The sequence below is a fragment of the Crinia signifera genome, chromosome 9 (genome assembly GCF_055691185.1).
Source record: "Crinia signifera chromosome 9, ASM5569118v1, whole genome shotgun sequence".
NCBI lineage: Eukaryota > Metazoa > Chordata > Amphibia > Anura > Myobatrachidae > Crinia > Crinia signifera.
Genome location: NC_139225.1, coordinates 35,698,935 through 35,715,798, shown reverse-complemented (window position 1 = coordinate 35,715,798; position 16,864 = coordinate 35,698,935). Strand labels below are relative to the sequence as shown.

Here is a 16,864-nt window from a genome sequence, read left to right as displayed (position 1 = left end):
GCACAGAAACAAAATAACTCCCCCCAAATGTAACTCTCTCTGCACATGTTACATCTGCCCCACCTGCAGAAGGAGTTTGCTTTTGCAAACCAACCAGAATCACCCCCTATATACACTGATTGGGTAACGTTGTCCTCCTGCTGGGGATTTTACCAGAAATTATTTGTGATAGCACGGATGCACTTTCTTCCACACCAAAGCACTGTTTGTGGTTGATCCCCTAGCGATGGAAAGTTGCTTGGTGTTTGAGCAGCGCTGCTATACAATCACATCTGTGTTATTGATGTCCCTTTGGGGGTTATTTTGGTTCACTCTTTCTGACAAATTCCTTCTTAGATGGACAAAACCATGTGCACTGCAGGTGGGGCAGATGTAACTTGTGCAGAGAGAATTAGATTTGGGTGGGGTTTTACTTCAAAGTGAGATCTATATTGGTGTAAAAATAAAGCAGTCAGTATTTTCCCTGCACAGAAACAAAATAACTACCCCCAATCTAATTCTCTCTGCACGTTACATCTGCCCCCCCTGCAGTGCACATGGTTTTGTCCATCTAAGAAGGAATTTTGTCAGAAAGAGTGAACCAAAATAACCCCCTTTGTTTGAATACCAAAGGAGTTGAGAACCATTTAAGATGAACCTATGTGAATTTCTGTATGGTTTTTCAAATACGAGATGAATGTAATTTTATGAATACTTATGAAATAGTTTTCTGTTTTACCTAGCTGCATGGTTATATTTTATATTTGTCAGTGGACCTGAAGCGATGTTCGCTTTGGTTTATTGTTTACATCCATGCGATCAATAATCATATTGCAAATTCGGCCGATATTATCACAGTACATGGGTACATGGGCCCCTTAAACCCCATATACACTAAACAACCTTTTAAAAGATATTACTCAGAAGAATAAAATATCTAGTGTGTACACTCAGTATCATTAACCATGCGCACTTCCCACGCATCGTTAACGTTAATCACCCAGCTCGTCGTCAGAACGTGCAGGTAAATTTTGGCCATGAAGCTAACAACCTGCATGTTCAACGTCCGCGTGTGATGTCACTAAATGATATCGGTAACTAGTTAACTATGGGGCAGATGTATTAAGCCCGGAGAACAGATATACTGGAGATAAACTGGAGATAATGCAACGGCCAATCATCTCCCAACTGTCATTTTCAAACACAGTTAATTGGCTGGTGCTTTATCTCCTTTCACTCTATCTCCAGTTTATCTCTTCTCCAGACTTAATACATCGGGTGTGGTACAGGGATCCCGACAGTCATTAGCCCAATGTCGGGATCCTGACTGGCCGTACCCAGACAGCATGGCAAGCGCAACAAAGCCCCTTGCAGGCTCGCTGCGGGCACGGTGGCTCGCGTGGACCCCCATGAGGGAAAATTGCCGACGGCCGTCGGGAACCCGGCTGTCTGTGTTTTGACAGTTGGGATCCCGACGTCGGGTAAATGCCTGTCGGGACCCCGTCCAGCACCCGATACATCTGCCCCTATATCGGCTGTGTCCCTAGTGGTCTAGATGCTGTAGTCCTTGTTATTGAGGGCTCAGGAACAAATGTGGGGCACTCTCCAAGGTCCTGAATCAGGCCTGTATTGTTTATACCAGCAAATGAGTCAGTACCGTGGTGCGTCCCATTAGCATATGGGAGCGTCCAGCGTTTCATGGGCATTCTCATGCTAATGGGCCGATCACGTGGGGGCGGGCAGCTAATATCACCAGATGTCAGCAGCCCGCCCACTGCCTTCTGAACATGCACGCATATGTAAGGTTGTTCAGAGCAACCTTAGATATGCGTGCATGTTCCACCTCATTCGATGGTCACTGACCATCGGATGATTTGGGTATTACCTCACAGGCTGCAAATGGATGTTTATGTAAAACATCCATTCAAAGCCAGTGCGAACTAATGTGCCTTGCAAATGGTGGGCCAGCATACCACCATTCTCAAGGCAGGGTTTAGTTGACTATCAAGGGTGCGAATTTGCATCTGATGGAATCAACCAGAATACCCCCTATGTGTGGTGACATGATCGTTGGTGTGTGCTCAACCAGGGCTGTATCAGGGAAGAGCCCAGCACTGGCTAGGCCAAGGTAGCTGCACTGTGGGTAATGGTCCTGGCAGCAGCCTGCACCGCAGCCTCTGAAGTTTTTGGCAACTGGAGCTCATGCTCCACCAGTATCGCCCCTTGCCACTCCCCTGCATGCTGTGCTGGATATAAGGCTACATGGGCCTGTAGTGATTACTATATGCCACAATGTCTCCTTGAATAATAATAGAAAAATGTTGTAAAGAAAGTAGAAATACAATTTTGTACACTTTTGACTTATTAACAACCATGTGACCAGCTGGATGTGTGTCATCATCATACCATCATGATGGGCCTATTGTCTTGTGGGGGACTGGAGGTGTAGCTCTATCCAGTCACATTACCAAGTATCGGTACTCTTCCTCTGGACTGAATGAGGGAAGGGTTGTAGCCTGCGATCTTGTACAATTGTGGAGAAAACACATAAATGCCATGCAGCAGGGCATCGGCTGTGACCGCTTCAGAGGAGCCTGCCACCAGAAATTGGGGAACCTGGGATAGACAATTTAGGCAGGGTCCCCGCCACCATCTTATTGCAGTTGGAGCAACAAATGTCAGCCAGGCAGAGACAACATTGGTGGCATTTTACATATGGAACCAGTCGTGAGCCAAGAGGAGGCCGCAGACCAATAGCCATTCAAGAGCGGCCATTGTGGCTGCTGGTCTGGAAGTTCTGGCAGTACAGTAGCCCCTGAGGGCCTGCCATTACCTGTTGGAAACTAACCTTCCAGCAGCTGCCAGGCTCTGCCCACCTCTTATCTAATGTCTAGGGCACATTTGTAGATATATTTTTAATGACCAAATTATGTACATTATAGATATTTAACCGTATTAATTTTATTGACAAATATGAAAAATGTACATAAAATTATACTAAATAAAGATTAAATAGCTTTAATATAATTCATTCCCCCCCAACTGTCTCGCTTATCGCAGGACCGTCCAGCATCTATTTAGAGAGGCAGAGGGGCTGGGGGCATGACCAGAACGACAGTGCTGGCCATGCACCCGTAGTGATGTAAAATGTGGATCCCCCTATGGCATAGACCCACACCCATTTTCCTGAGCCGTGTGATTTCTACATTGAAGATGTTTGGAGGTATGCTTGGTTTAATTAAACAAATATCAGCATATTTGGAAAAATATTAGCCCATTAAGTTTTTGTTTTTAAAGTGATTTTTTGGAGATTAAAATATTGCCTTGTAATAATCAGGGGGGGGGGGGGGAAGGGAAATGGTTGGTTTAATGGGCGGTGGGGGGGGGGGGAATACAATCATGGAACCATGACAGATGAAGCCTCAAAAAGTATGGTGGTCACTACCATAAAAGTATAATACATTCAGCCTTTAAGCGCATGCACGCCATTGGTCCAGTACGCTGGTGTCCCATCTGAGGTCTGTTGCAGATCAGACCATCAGGCTCTCATCTTTCAATGGGATGCCAACAGTCAGAAGACCGATGCCAGAATTCCAACATCAATTAGGATGCCGGCATTTCAATCCCGTCTGCCCACATTCTGAAAGTATGTGGGCAGTTTAGTGTGCAGCCAGGAGGACGGTGTGTGTTTGGGCACTTACAGCTATGATTTGTCAACCAGCTAGCACCCTGTAGTCCAGCGCATCAGATGTATGGCAATGTGAATGCATTGCGATAAATTGCATGTGACAATAGCACATCAACTACAAAATTGCATTGAAGAACTTCCAAGAAGCTGCAGGGGGAGTTCAAGGGAAATCACATGCAACTTGAGCCTTAGATATGTTACACAAGTATATGGGGCCTTTATAGAAGGGAGGGGTCAGGTCCCCATACTATAGGATTATTGACATGCAATTTGGGCTCTTTGCATGCGATTGCAGCGATTAATTGCATGAAAAGCATCCAAATTGAATGTGATTGGCAGCAGTCGTCCCAGCTGCACAAAGCAATCTGTGGGATTGCTTCTAAGCCGGGCAGACTTTGCTGGGATCGCATGCGATAAATGTCATGCAAAAGGACCGCACTGCATGAGGCAGAGGGGTTGGGGGCCAGCAGCTTACACAGGGCTGGCCATGCTCCTGTAGTGATGGTATCCTTGTAAGGCCATGCCCCCTGTGACATAGGGCACACCCCTATTTCAGCCATGCGAGCATCCAGACTTCTAAAATCAAAATGTTGGGAGGTATGCTTTCACTAGAAATTTATCATATAACAAAAAAAAAAAGCTTTCTTAAAAATGGTTTTTACTTTATAAACTATACAGCCTATAATAAAAACAGTATATTCTTGAATTACTGTATATTAGTTTATATTTTCTTGTTCTAATGCTACCTTAGTGAATTTGGCCCAATTTTGATTACAAAGCATTGCTAGGCATTAGCGGCACCTAGTGGTCACTTGCAGACTTGTTTGTACACTAAAGGGAAAGCCTTGTTCTTATTCCTTACTAGTGAGCCGCCCTTCTGCTTTGTACAGGTACATTTTTTCTAGTAACAGTGATGTTTTTACATAAAAAATAAAAATAAATGAGTGACTTATAATATATTTCTTTATCGACCACATTTGTCATTTTTCCTTTGGACAGGAATACAAAAAGATTTTTTTTTTTATGTAATACACGAAAGGGCCACAAGAAGTTGTCCTGGGAAGAACATTCCCCACTTAGATCAACTCCAGCTACATTAGGTGTTTGATCTTTATTCATGGTCATGGCAAAGCAAACTTATCGGGAACTGGACTTGTTTAAAATGAAACAGTAAATTTGAGGGAATCATTGGTATCCTGGGTATTAGAACATTTCTCCGGTTTCCTACCACAATCCCTTAACCCTAGAATGTCTGTATGTGTGTGTGTACATGTGGTAGGGAATATAGATTGTAAGCTCCACTGGGGCAGGGACTGTTGTGATTGTTCAAATATTCTCTGTAAAAGCGCTGCAGAATATGTGCGCACTATATAAGAAACTGTAAATAAAATTGTTAAAAAGAAAAATGCACATTTGTTATTTGATGTATTTCCATAGTTTATTTGTTTCCATTGGTGTTCTGTATCACATGATGTTCCTTATGCGTTTCCACCCACACCAAATGAACACTTGTTATGTTCAATGAGAAGAACAAAATGAATCAAAGAGCAGAAGCATCCAATAGTCAGAAAACAAATTTTAACCTACAAACCGCATAAACAGAATTAGGTCAAAATCACAGTTCCAGTAAATCTGGCTGGCCTTCCACGTCTTCTAGAATAATCTAGTGATAGATTTCTGGGTACATTCCTGGCATCAATGCCACCATAGCCTTACAACTCCTTGTGTAACCCGGGAGCGATGCTTTAAGACGTGGACGGAAGGTTTGGTGGTTCCCTGTAAGATTCTAACTTTAAGGCTGCATACGAAGGGCACCGTCCAGACGAATGACTTCTGCATTCAACATGGGGTTTTCTACAATGGTTTGTACCAGGTGGGCATACTCTTCAGGGTGGCCCAGTCGGCTGGGGAAAGGTACTTGCTTGGCCAGGAATTCTCTTGCCTTCTCAGGGAGCCCAAGGAGGAGAGGGGTTGCGAACAAGCCTGGAAAGACAGAATATTCGGTGACATTTTACAGTGTTCCGGAGCACAGAAAAAAATCTTACACAAGAAAAAAAAAAAAGTGTTCTCCAATGTTGGTCCCCAAGGCTCACTAGCAGTCTAGGGTTTTGCAATATTCATACTTGAGAACAGATTTAAAAAAAAAAAAAATTTTAAGGTACTAAATAAGCCAACGGTGTTCAAGAAAAGTGCATACACACCGAGCGATTTCCCCCTGCCCAGTGATTTTTCCAGGGCGTGGACAGCTTTCCATAGTAGGAAGCTATGGAAAGCTGTCCACCCTGTCTCATCTGCTGGTAATACCAGCAGATGAGTGGCGGCAGCTGGCGATTATGCCAGAGCGCGCATCACCACTCTCCCGTACACACTAGGCCGCTTTGGAGCGGAAAGCAGCTCGTACAACAAACTGAGCTGCTTTCAGCTCAAAATCACCCAGTGTGTATGGGGCTTTAGCGGGGGGACCAGACTCCATAACGCCTCACTGGGAACACAAGACAAAAGGGTCATTATTAATCATTTAATCCTTTCCTAGAGTAAGAATAGCACAACGAAAAAAGTCACTCATATCTAGTATTGACTAAGGAGGAAGTGTACAACCAGGAGACAGCACACGGCACCAAGGTAACCTTGCGATGCTGCTCGCAGTGAAAACTCAGTCACGGAGATAGCGGGGAGTGTCTGCAAAAACAAGGCGATCTTATATGCATACAAAAAATGGCGCCATCACAACTCCCATGTGTATTCTTGAACAGCCATGAAGGCACAATGGGACCACTCGCACTCAGTTGCCGAGCATGTTGTGATGGCTTTGGTGGACGTGAGCGGCTGCCTCACAGTTTGCTGCTGCTTTGTTAGTACTGCAAACGCATCTGAATCAGGCTTCCTCAGCTGTAACAGTCTCACAGAGAGCATCAGTCACAGGGGTTGGGATCATTTGGTCTTCAGCATGATGGTCGACATGGGAAAAGGTCGAAAGGTCATTAGTTCGACAATGTCTATGTCGACAGTCAAAAGGTCCACATGGGGTTTTTCACAGTTTTTTTTACCTGAATGTCAACATAGTCGACATGCACTGCATCCGCTCGCTATGCGTCGGGCAAGGTACCTCGCTACGCTCGGCACACTATTTTATTCTCCCACCACGCCCTAGTGGATGGTAGGGCATGAAATACCGCCTGTCGGCTCAAAAAACAGTGAAAAGCCCCATGTTGACCTAGACATTGTCGAACTAATTACCTGTTGAATTAATGACCTTTCCACCTAGACCCTTGTCGACCTAGACCCATGTCGACCTAATGACTGTCAACCAAATGACCGCTTCTCCAGTCACAGACACAACATAGGCAGCCATTTTGTGTGGTAATGCATTCTTTCACAAAAACTCTAATCAGATTTTATAGTTTGTAGTGAATTTCCTGGCTGCAATTGCATAAAGAGTTGCTTAAGAAATAAAATGGCTGCTGACACTTTATGTAAACTACTTATATTACTATATCTGTATAAGTGGGACCCTCTTTCTTTACTACAGGTGTCCCATATTAATAAGTTGAGGCGGGGGGGGGGGGGATCCCAGATAATGGATCACAAGGATGCCTGGCAAACGTAACTTTATTAAAGCGCACAAACTCACAGCAGACATTTGTGGACCCGCCCTCTAATCACCGCTTATCAATTTGCCAGCAATCAATGACCTCACTGAATAATCCCCCAACTACTATCCATGTAGAGCTGGTCATAGATGTGTGACTAGTCATCATTCCCAAGATGGCTGCCTTCACTATGTGTAGGCATCAGGTAGTATAAACGGAATCCCGACAGCCGAAATGCCGACAGGGGGGGGACGTGGATCGCCCCCCCTTGCGGGCTCGCTACGCTCGCCACGCAGCGGGCCCGGTGCCTCGCTACGCTCGGCACACTAATTTATTCTCCCTCCAGGGGTGTCGTGGACACCCCAGGAGGGAGAAAGTGTCAGCATTTCGGCGGTCGGGATTCCGGCGTCGGGATTCTGAACGCCGGGATCCCGACCGCCGGGATTGTAACTGCATCCCGTATAAACAAATGGTTCCCTAGTGCAAGGATGGGGAACCTTTGGCTCCCAGTTGTTGCTGAAGTAAACATCCCAGCATGCTCTGCTACAGTTTTGCTTTTTGACAATGCTCAATAGTTGCACGGCATGCTTGTATGCGTAGTTCAACAACAGTTGAAGGCCAAAGGTTCCCCTTCCCTGCCCTAGCAGGTCACATTTATGCAAGTAAAACAGATATAAAAAGGAAAGTACCAGGAGCGATGGTCACGACTCTGATGCCAAGTGGAGCCAGATCTCGAGCGATAGGGAGGGTCATTCCTACAATTCCCCCTTTGGAGGCAGAGTAGGCCGCCTGTCCAACCTGCAACAGTACACAATGTGACCAATACAGCAAAGCTCATGTGACACATTACAAATAACCAGAAGTAGGCAATTTCATATACATATAAAATAAACCATGCTGGGAAATCACACTACGCCAGAGAGGAGCACGCTGCCGTTGGACCTCAGGATCTCCACCTGCTTCCTTGTGCAATCACCAGTTACACATTTATCTTACATGTCCTTAGCTGAACACAAGAATTAGAGGGGGAGAGGGACAGATTACTGTGCTACCCAGAACTTAACAATTGTGTAGGAACAAAAACAGCAGCATGGACGATGTAATGGTTAGTATTACTGCCTCACAGCACTGGGGGTTGGTTCCCACGTTACATCTGCCCCACCTACAGTGCAGCATGGTTTTGTCCATTTGAGAAAAAAAAGTGCTTTGTTTGCTAAAGAGTCCAAAGGAGAAAACACAATACACACAGGGCCCAATTCCAGCTTGAATACATGGTCAATGTCCACAAGACTGAGCAATTAATGGTAGACTGTACATGCACCGCGGTAGAGTTGCGATGCCGCTCTCGCTGAGAATTTCAGCGCAGTTATTGACAGGAAGGTATTGTTTAAGGTAGGAAACAGGGAATGTCGGCAAGCAGAAAGACGGGTCAATCCAGTTTCCATAATCAGATGAGATCATGTACATAGAGAAACACGCCTCCAGTGTCGCTATTGGCGCGTCCACTCTTCATGATCAGACACTCATTTCGGAAGTCTAGGGGCCTGATTCAAAGTTGATCGCTGTTGTGCGAATTTGCAATCCGTTTGATCATGGAATGATATTCATGTGCACAAATCGTAGTGCGCATGCGCGAGCCCAAATAGCAAACTGGATTGACAGGAAGCTGGCGTTTGGAGGGTGGTAACCAAACTTGCAGGCCTGCCCAGGCATTTTAAGGGAGGATGTGTGACGCCAGTGCGTGCTTCGGTCTGCCTGTCGCAGAACTGTAGAAAGGTCAGACTTACTCACATGTACACAGACTGGAACTCACAGATTTGCGCAGGTTTTCGGTCTGTCTCGGCGGCGGCTATCTAGTTGCAGTCATCTGCAACTTTGCAGATGAGCGACCAGGTCTGAATTAGGCCCTATGTTTTTGCACCAAAGCTGAGTATATGTATGCAGTTGCCATGGCGCTGGTGGATGTGATGTGAGCGTTTGCCTCACTTCACTTGACATGATTAGCAAGTCCAAAGTCCTCAAAAAATAAATACATTTGCAGCTGTGTACGCATGTGCACACAAATCACTATCACAATCTGCACAAGGAATAGTTTGCAGATGTAAAGGTTAAAGAGTCCGCATCTGTGTACGGGATACAGCCGCTAGGTTGACACTATAAAGGTCAACATACATTAGGTCGACCACTAACGGTTCACAGGGCTTAGGGCTACACAAGCATTAGGTCGACAATGGGAGAGTCTACATGAGTTTTTCAACTTTTTTTTTTAGCCGACTTGTGCCGACAGGAGGTATTTCATACCCGACCATCCACTAGGGCGTGGAAGGGGAATATAATAGGATCCGAAGCACGGCAAGTGCAGCGAGCCATGTGAAGGGACGCGGTACACTGATATGGGGTTCATGTAGACTTACGCCGAATTGCGGAACAAAACAAAAACCCGTGAAAAACTCATGTCGACCTTTTGACTGTCGACCAAATGTATAAATTGTATTGACTTTCCGACCCAGGTCTACCTATTTCATGTGTCGACCTTACCCCTATGTACACAACCGAAAGAGATTACAAGCAACTGGAATCAGAAGCATCGGTATCTCTCCTGATTTAAGGATGAATGGTTGGTAGTGAGGTGTCTACACATAGTATAAGTGTATCCGATACGTAATCCCCGCGTTTGGGATCCCGGCGGACGGAATCCCGACACTGGAATCCCGACCGCCGAAATCCCGACATGGGGGGGGACACGTGGATCGCCCCTCCTTGCGGGCTCGCTGCGCTCGCCACGCAGCGGGCCCGGTGCCTCGCTACGCTCGGCACGCTATTTTATTCTCCCTCTATGGGTGTCGTGGACACCCACGGAGGGAGAAAGTTTTGGGATTTCGGCAGTCGGGATTCCAGTGTCGGGATTCTGAACGCCGGGATTCTGAACGCCGGGATCCCGACCGCCGGCAAATTGACCGCATCCCGTATTAGTGTCCCGTGACCGGATTCAGTACTGGATCCCGGCGTTCAGAATCCCGACGCCGGAATCCCGACAGCCAAAATACCGACAAGGGGGGGGGGGACGTGGATCGCCCTCCCTTGCGGGCTCGCTACGCTCGGCACACTAATTTATTCTCCCTCCAGGGGTGTCGTGGACACCCACGGAGGGAGAATGTGTCGGGATTTCGGCGGTCGGGATTCTGAACGCCGGGATCCCGACCGCCGGGATTTTAACTGCATCCCCCGTGACCATGTATACAAAGCTGCAGCCTGTTTAGAGGTTTCAGGAGGATCTCCCGCATGAAGGAATGGGTTGGGGCAGATGCAAAGGAATGTAATGATGCCGCTGTCCCAAGCTGAAGGCTGCAGAGATGTCATGGTCGCTGAATGCAGGGGGATAGTCGCATGGATTTCTTCTAGCTGGAATTGCCACCGCTCTAGGTCAACTCAGAGACAGACCCTCCATTTACTGTAGGAGGAATGTATCCAACACAGAAATACGTACAGATGACAACACATCTTTCTCATACTCCAAAATTTTAGGTCATTACATAAAAAGAAGCGCCTGACCTGTCCATCAAAGGCAGCGATGCTGGCTGTATTAATGATGACTCCTTTCTGTCCATCAACATCTGGCTCATTCTTCACCATCTCTGCTGTCGCTAGACGAATAACATTAAAAGTTCCGGCAATGTTCACCTAAGAGAATAGCAAATAAAATATAACTCAACAACTTTTATCGGATCCGGTATGATATGCCGGCGGTCGGAATCCCGACCGCCGCAATGCCATATGTTGCAGCGTATATTGGCCTTGATGCAGACTGTATTCATTCCCAGGGGGACCTTGTGCATGTTAACTGCATACCATGTGCAGTGGTCCGATAATCGGCCGCCCTGCGATCGGGTCTGAATCAGGCCCATTATTTGTTCACACTCAAATGATTGAAAACTGTAGAAATTCTTCCAAAATACAGGTTTTAATACAATAGCTTATACAAACAGAGAAAATAGAAAATCAAGTTCTAATATCGTTTAAACCTACATTTATGACCCTCTGGAAATCTTCCAAGCTGTGCGGCCTCTGTTTGCTTTTGTTGTAGGTTTTTATAGCTACGGCAATCCCAGCGCAGTTCACCACAATATTCACTCCTCCAAACTTGGAACGGGCCACCTCCAACGCATTTGTCACATCGGACTCTGAGGTCACCTACATTCAATTACCGGCAGAAAGCAAATCACACAACAGATTAATATTGACGCAAAAAAATAAAAAATATTAAAAACATTTATGTATAAAAAGAGGTTGCATGTTTTTATTTAAAAGTGGAAGCAGGCAAACTTTTTTTTTTTTGTTGAAGTCAAACATGGTCCTTTAAAAGATTTAATATGGCCACCAGCTTCACAAGTACACCATAGACATATCTATATTACAGATGAGCAGGTTTGGTTTCCTGGAAACCAAACCCACCCGAACTCAGGACTTCCGGAGCAGATCCGAGTGCCGGCACGTTGTCCTTCCAGACTCGGAATTGGGAATGAAACAAAACATCATCTTAGTGGAGTCAGATCTCAGAGTTTGGGTCTATAAAGTTGTCTTCTGACTGATCCAGTCAATGTCTGCTATGTGAGACAATGGCCGTCTTAGGCAACCAGTGGCCCGTTAAAATGGGAACGGCTGCTGATTGGATGTGACAGACAGGAGTGTAGAGAGACAAGTTGGGGACCTGTCAAACTGTCTGAATGGTCATCGGCCACTGTAGCCCTGTAAATGTGCAGAACTGGATGGTCTGGGCTGCTCTGCCCTTTCTAAACCTGACCCTGTATCAGCATCTTGCAGAGAGAAAAAAGTGATTTTCCACTAAGGAGAGGTAAGCGGGATTATTTGGGCTGAAAAATAAAAATCAGACAGGCTCCTGTAGTGTTTAATTGGGACTTTCTCCTGAGGAAGCCGAGTCACCATAGCCCAGAGGATTTTGTCAGAAAGAATGAACCAAAATAAGGCCCATTGTTACATCATATTATGCGCTGTGAGCTGCTGGCCAGTCAGTCCCTCTGCCTGCAGGAATAGATGCGCCCAGCGTCGGGTAATACGGGGGACTACCAACTTCACCCCCCTGCCACTGCCGGCCCCGGAACGTCCCCAAAAAATGGGATGTTCACGCGATATATAGCATATATACACACACTGCCAACACACACACATAGAGAATACATATACAGTGCTGAAACACATATTATTTATTTATTTACAGTTTCTTATATAGCGCAGCATATTCCGTTGCACTTTACATAAGTTTGGAAATAGGAATTCCTTCATGCAGTCCGGAGCCTCGCCTCCCAGACCGAGCCAGGGCCATGGCAATGGAGGTAGAGGCAGGCACGGCAGCAAAGGCTACAGATGGAGTGCGCGGTCAGGTGTGAAAGATTTTATAAGTGTGGGACAGAGCAGGATGTGAGAGGCTTCAGCAGCACAGGTAATTTACCACCCCCCCACGATCACTCAACAGCAGCTTAAATATCCCCCCCCCCCCCCCCGCAACCATAGAAGAACAGCACTCCCAGTGTCCTCCCCCAGAGCCAGCCCTAGCCTAACTGATGCCCTAGGCAAGATTTTGGCTGGTGCCCCCTAGCACCGCCACTAGTTCCACCTCTGACCCTGCTCCCCTTTCCCAGCACCATCAATCCTCATCATAGCAGTCATCATTTTGGTGCTCCTACCCACAATATTTTAAATAGAAACAGTGCACACATTCGGTGCGCAGCCCAAACAGGGGTGTGTTCTTGCTGGGAAGGGGCATGGCCACACAATAGTACCCCCAATTCAAATTATGCCACACAGTAGTGCAACTTTATTCACATTATATCATGCGATGGTGTCCCTTATTCACGTTACATCACACAGTAGTACCACTTTACCTTATATACATTACTCGTCACATTATTCACATTATACCCTTAGGGGAGGAGGCCTGAGGCCCCCACTGGGCCCTTCCATCAGACTTTGGCCTGGGTAATTTGTACCCCCTACCCCTTTCTCTCGGCACCCCTGATAATACCACACAGTAATGCCCCTTACACATGACACACATTATTAATGTCCATATAAAAATAATGCCCTTACACATTATGCCAAACTTTATTAATGCCCTTCATACACATAATGACACACATAATGCCCCTTACACATATGCTGCACATTATTAATGCCCTTATACACATGACACACATAATGCCTGTTACAAATGTCGCACATTATTAACGCATTTATACATGACACACATAATGCCCCTTACACATATGCCTAACACTATTGCATAACCAACCCACCCGCAGACAGCACTCGCACAGCCGCTAACACTGTGACCTCTGCTTGGATACAGATGTTTCCTCATACATCTTGCCTCAATAGGCCATGCAGCTCCTGGCCAGTTCTGCTAACGTTGGGTGCCTTTTTTGCTGAAAATTTGTCTTATTTGCATTATTATGACCAGCACACACAAGGAGCTTCCAATGATTAAAATAATATGTGGCATGCCTATATTCTGTGAGCGACTGTGGCTGTACCTGCATACAGAATGCTATGTTACAGTGTACCTGCATACAGAATGCTATGTTACAGTGATTTCCATGAATACACTATTTCATATGCAGATACAGCCTCACTCACACACAGAATATAGGCATGCTGCATATCATTTTAATCAGCAGAAGCTGCTGCTGCCCCCAGGCATTCCAAATGCCCTAGGCAATTGCCTAGTTGGCCTATGCCTAAGGCCGGCTCTGTCCTCCCCTAGTAGAACTGCACTTCCAGTACCCCCCCAGCACAACAGCAGCACTTCCAGTGGCCCCTCCCCCCACTATAACAGCATCACTACCAATACACCCCCCCCCCCCCTCGAGCAAAACAGCAGCACTTCCCATACACCCACCCCAGTAGAACAGAAGCACTTCCAGTAACCCCCCCCCCCCCCCAGTAGAACAGCAGCACTTTCCATACACCCACCCCAGTAGAACAGCAGCACTTCCAGTACTCCCCTCCAGTAGAACAGCAGCACTTCCAGTCCCCCCCTCCAGTAGAACAGTAGCACATCCAGACCCCCCTCCAGTAGAACAGCTGCACTTCCAGTATCCCCCCCCCAGTAGAACAGTAGTACTTCCAGCACCCCCCCCCCCCCCCCGTAGAACAGCAGCACCTCCAGTACCCCCTTCCAGCAGAACAGCAGCACTTCCAGTACACCCCCCCCCAATAGAACAGCAGCACTTCCAGTAAATCCTCCCCAAGTAGAAAAGCAGCACTTCCAGTCCAACGCCCCCCCCCCCCCCCCTCCAGAAGAACAGCAGTACTTCAGTAACCAAACCCCCCAGACCTGTTATTACATCTTATTTGTAGCATGATTGTGTACACAAAAGACCCCCACCCCCCTTCCGCATAGTAACCTGCTAGGAGTTAAATGTCCTCCCCTCTGCTTACCTCCCCATGAGCCTGATATTCTGGAAGCCTCTTTCATCCAAGGTACTGGGACCCACATCACTGCAGCAGCGGCAGGAGCAGACACTCTGACCCTACTTCCACAGAAGCAGGGAGATGACCGGGAGCGGAGCTCAGAGTACTGTATGCAAGCAAGGATTACACAGTCGTTCCGGGTGTAGTTCCATCAGCTGCCAATAGGTGGCGATGGTGCAGCACAGAGCGGATGACGTCACTGCAGTGGAGCTACGAGTTACACAGAGAGGCTCTTCTGGCTGGTTGGCACAGTGGCGCGTGTCTATTAGTCCAAGCTACGGGGAGCCACAGGTTGCAGGTTCGAGTCCCGAGACCCAGCACGTGGCAAGGGAGGGACACATCGCAACAACCTGATTTTTATTTTTATATATTGATAATATTATCTATATATTTATTTTCAGCAGGAAATATTCTGTATAGATAATATTATCTATATACCCGAGGAGAATAAGTGGGGGATGGACAGAGGCTGGTGGTGGCATTTGTGTAATACAATTGTTTAACATATAAATAGTATTAATTATCATAAAACTGATTGTCACATAACTAATACACCAGATAAATAGTGTAATACAGATGGAGCACCTCTTATTTTTGCTGCCGCTGCGCCAGCGCCAAAATCTGGCGAGAGGCACCCCATCTGACTGAGACGCGCGCGTCTCGCACGCGCGTCTCAGTTGCCCGTCGGCGGGGGGACGGGAACCCTGTCCGTCTCCACTGCAGAGAGACGGACAGGGTTAGGGGGGGGGGCGGCGGGGACCCGGGGCGACCGTCGGCGAGGCGGCGGGGACACGGCAGCTGGCGGGGGATGGCGGATGGCGAATCTTCCGACGTCACCTACAAGAGCAAGGCCCACTCTATCTGTATAAAGAAGTGCGTAAAGAGAAAAGTGACCTGAAAATTGTCATTGTGTTATTATTATATTTTATTTGGTGTTATCCGGATTCCGTATACAGCCGCCATCTTTTACCTCCCTCAGTATACAGTATCCGACTTCCTGTGTGTCTGCACCGTCTGTCTGTGTTATTGTGTTCTCCGTATACAGTCGCGATCTTGTACCTCACTCAGTATACAGTATCCGGTTTCTTGTGTGTCTGTGCCGTGTCTCTGCGTTATTATGTTATCCGTATACAGTCGCCAATTGTCAGATTAAGGTCTAAATGGGCCTGGAGCTGAAAATGATCAAGGACCTATTATGCACAATAATAGGGGTGGTGGCCAGCACCTAATAATGTGGGTAGTGTGACCAATGTTCTGTTTCGGTGGTCTGCTCATGGGTGTGTTTCTATTTCTGTAAATACTTTCAACTTATTATATATGCCTGGAAAAGGCAGGGTGCTGGCATAGGAAAAATGTAGGGAGATATATTGGCGGGTGCCCCCCAAAGGTGCTAAGATACTTACCCCCTTATACTGTATTTGCCTCTTACACATTATGCCACATGGAATGAGCCAAAATTCACACCGACTGAGCCAAAATTCAAACTATGGAACACGGATTGAGTCAAAATTCACACTATGCCACACAGATTAAGGCAGAATTCACATTTTGCCACATGGATTGAGCCAAAATACACACTATACCAAAAAGATTGAGCAATAAAGCACAATATTCTTCATAAACAGGGGCATTGCGCATTAAAAATGTACACCATAATGCCTATTACATGTTTCGCCACACTACGTATTATGCCTAACACCATAATGCTTATTAAAATTATGCTACATAAGTGCTGTGTACCTACATGCTCATTGCCAGGGGTTCCAAGCTTGTTGCCCTGTGGGATTACATGCTCATTGCCAAGGGGGGAATACATGCTCGCGGTAACTGGGGGACAGCCGCCGCTGGCAAAAAAACGGCCATTGACAGCCGGGGGCTGCCCAGCTGTATTCAGAGCACTGCAGGTCCCGGCTATTTGAAATAATACCCCTTTCACACCAGAAAATGCAGGGATTTACCTGGGAATATGGTCCCAGGATCATGCAGGGACATTCCCGGGCTGGCCCCTTTTACATCAGCCTAGTACCTGCATTTTCTGGTGTGAGGGGGAGAGAACACCCCCCCCCCCCCTCCCTTAAACAACCAGCTATATCTTCAGAACCAACTGACCCATTTACAT

General features: G+C 46.7%; 1 protein-coding gene and 1 long non-coding RNA gene across 2 annotated transcripts in view; both read right to left on the bottom strand.

Annotated features, from left to right (window-relative positions):
- Positions 1-16,864, bottom strand: part of LOC146035406 (3-hydroxyacyl-CoA dehydrogenase type-2-like) — a 232,060-nt gene that overhangs the window by 168,081 nt on the left and 47,115 nt on the right. The gene's annotated exons all lie outside the window — the stretch shown is intronic.
- Positions 10,784-14,878, bottom strand: LOC146036558 (uncharacterized). The gene is made up of 3 exons (XR_014460850.1): positions 14,713-14,878; positions 11,284-11,448; positions 10,784-10,938 (listed from the first exon to the last, which is right to left on the bottom strand). It is a non-coding gene; the product is annotated as an uncharacterized LOC146036558 (long non-coding RNA).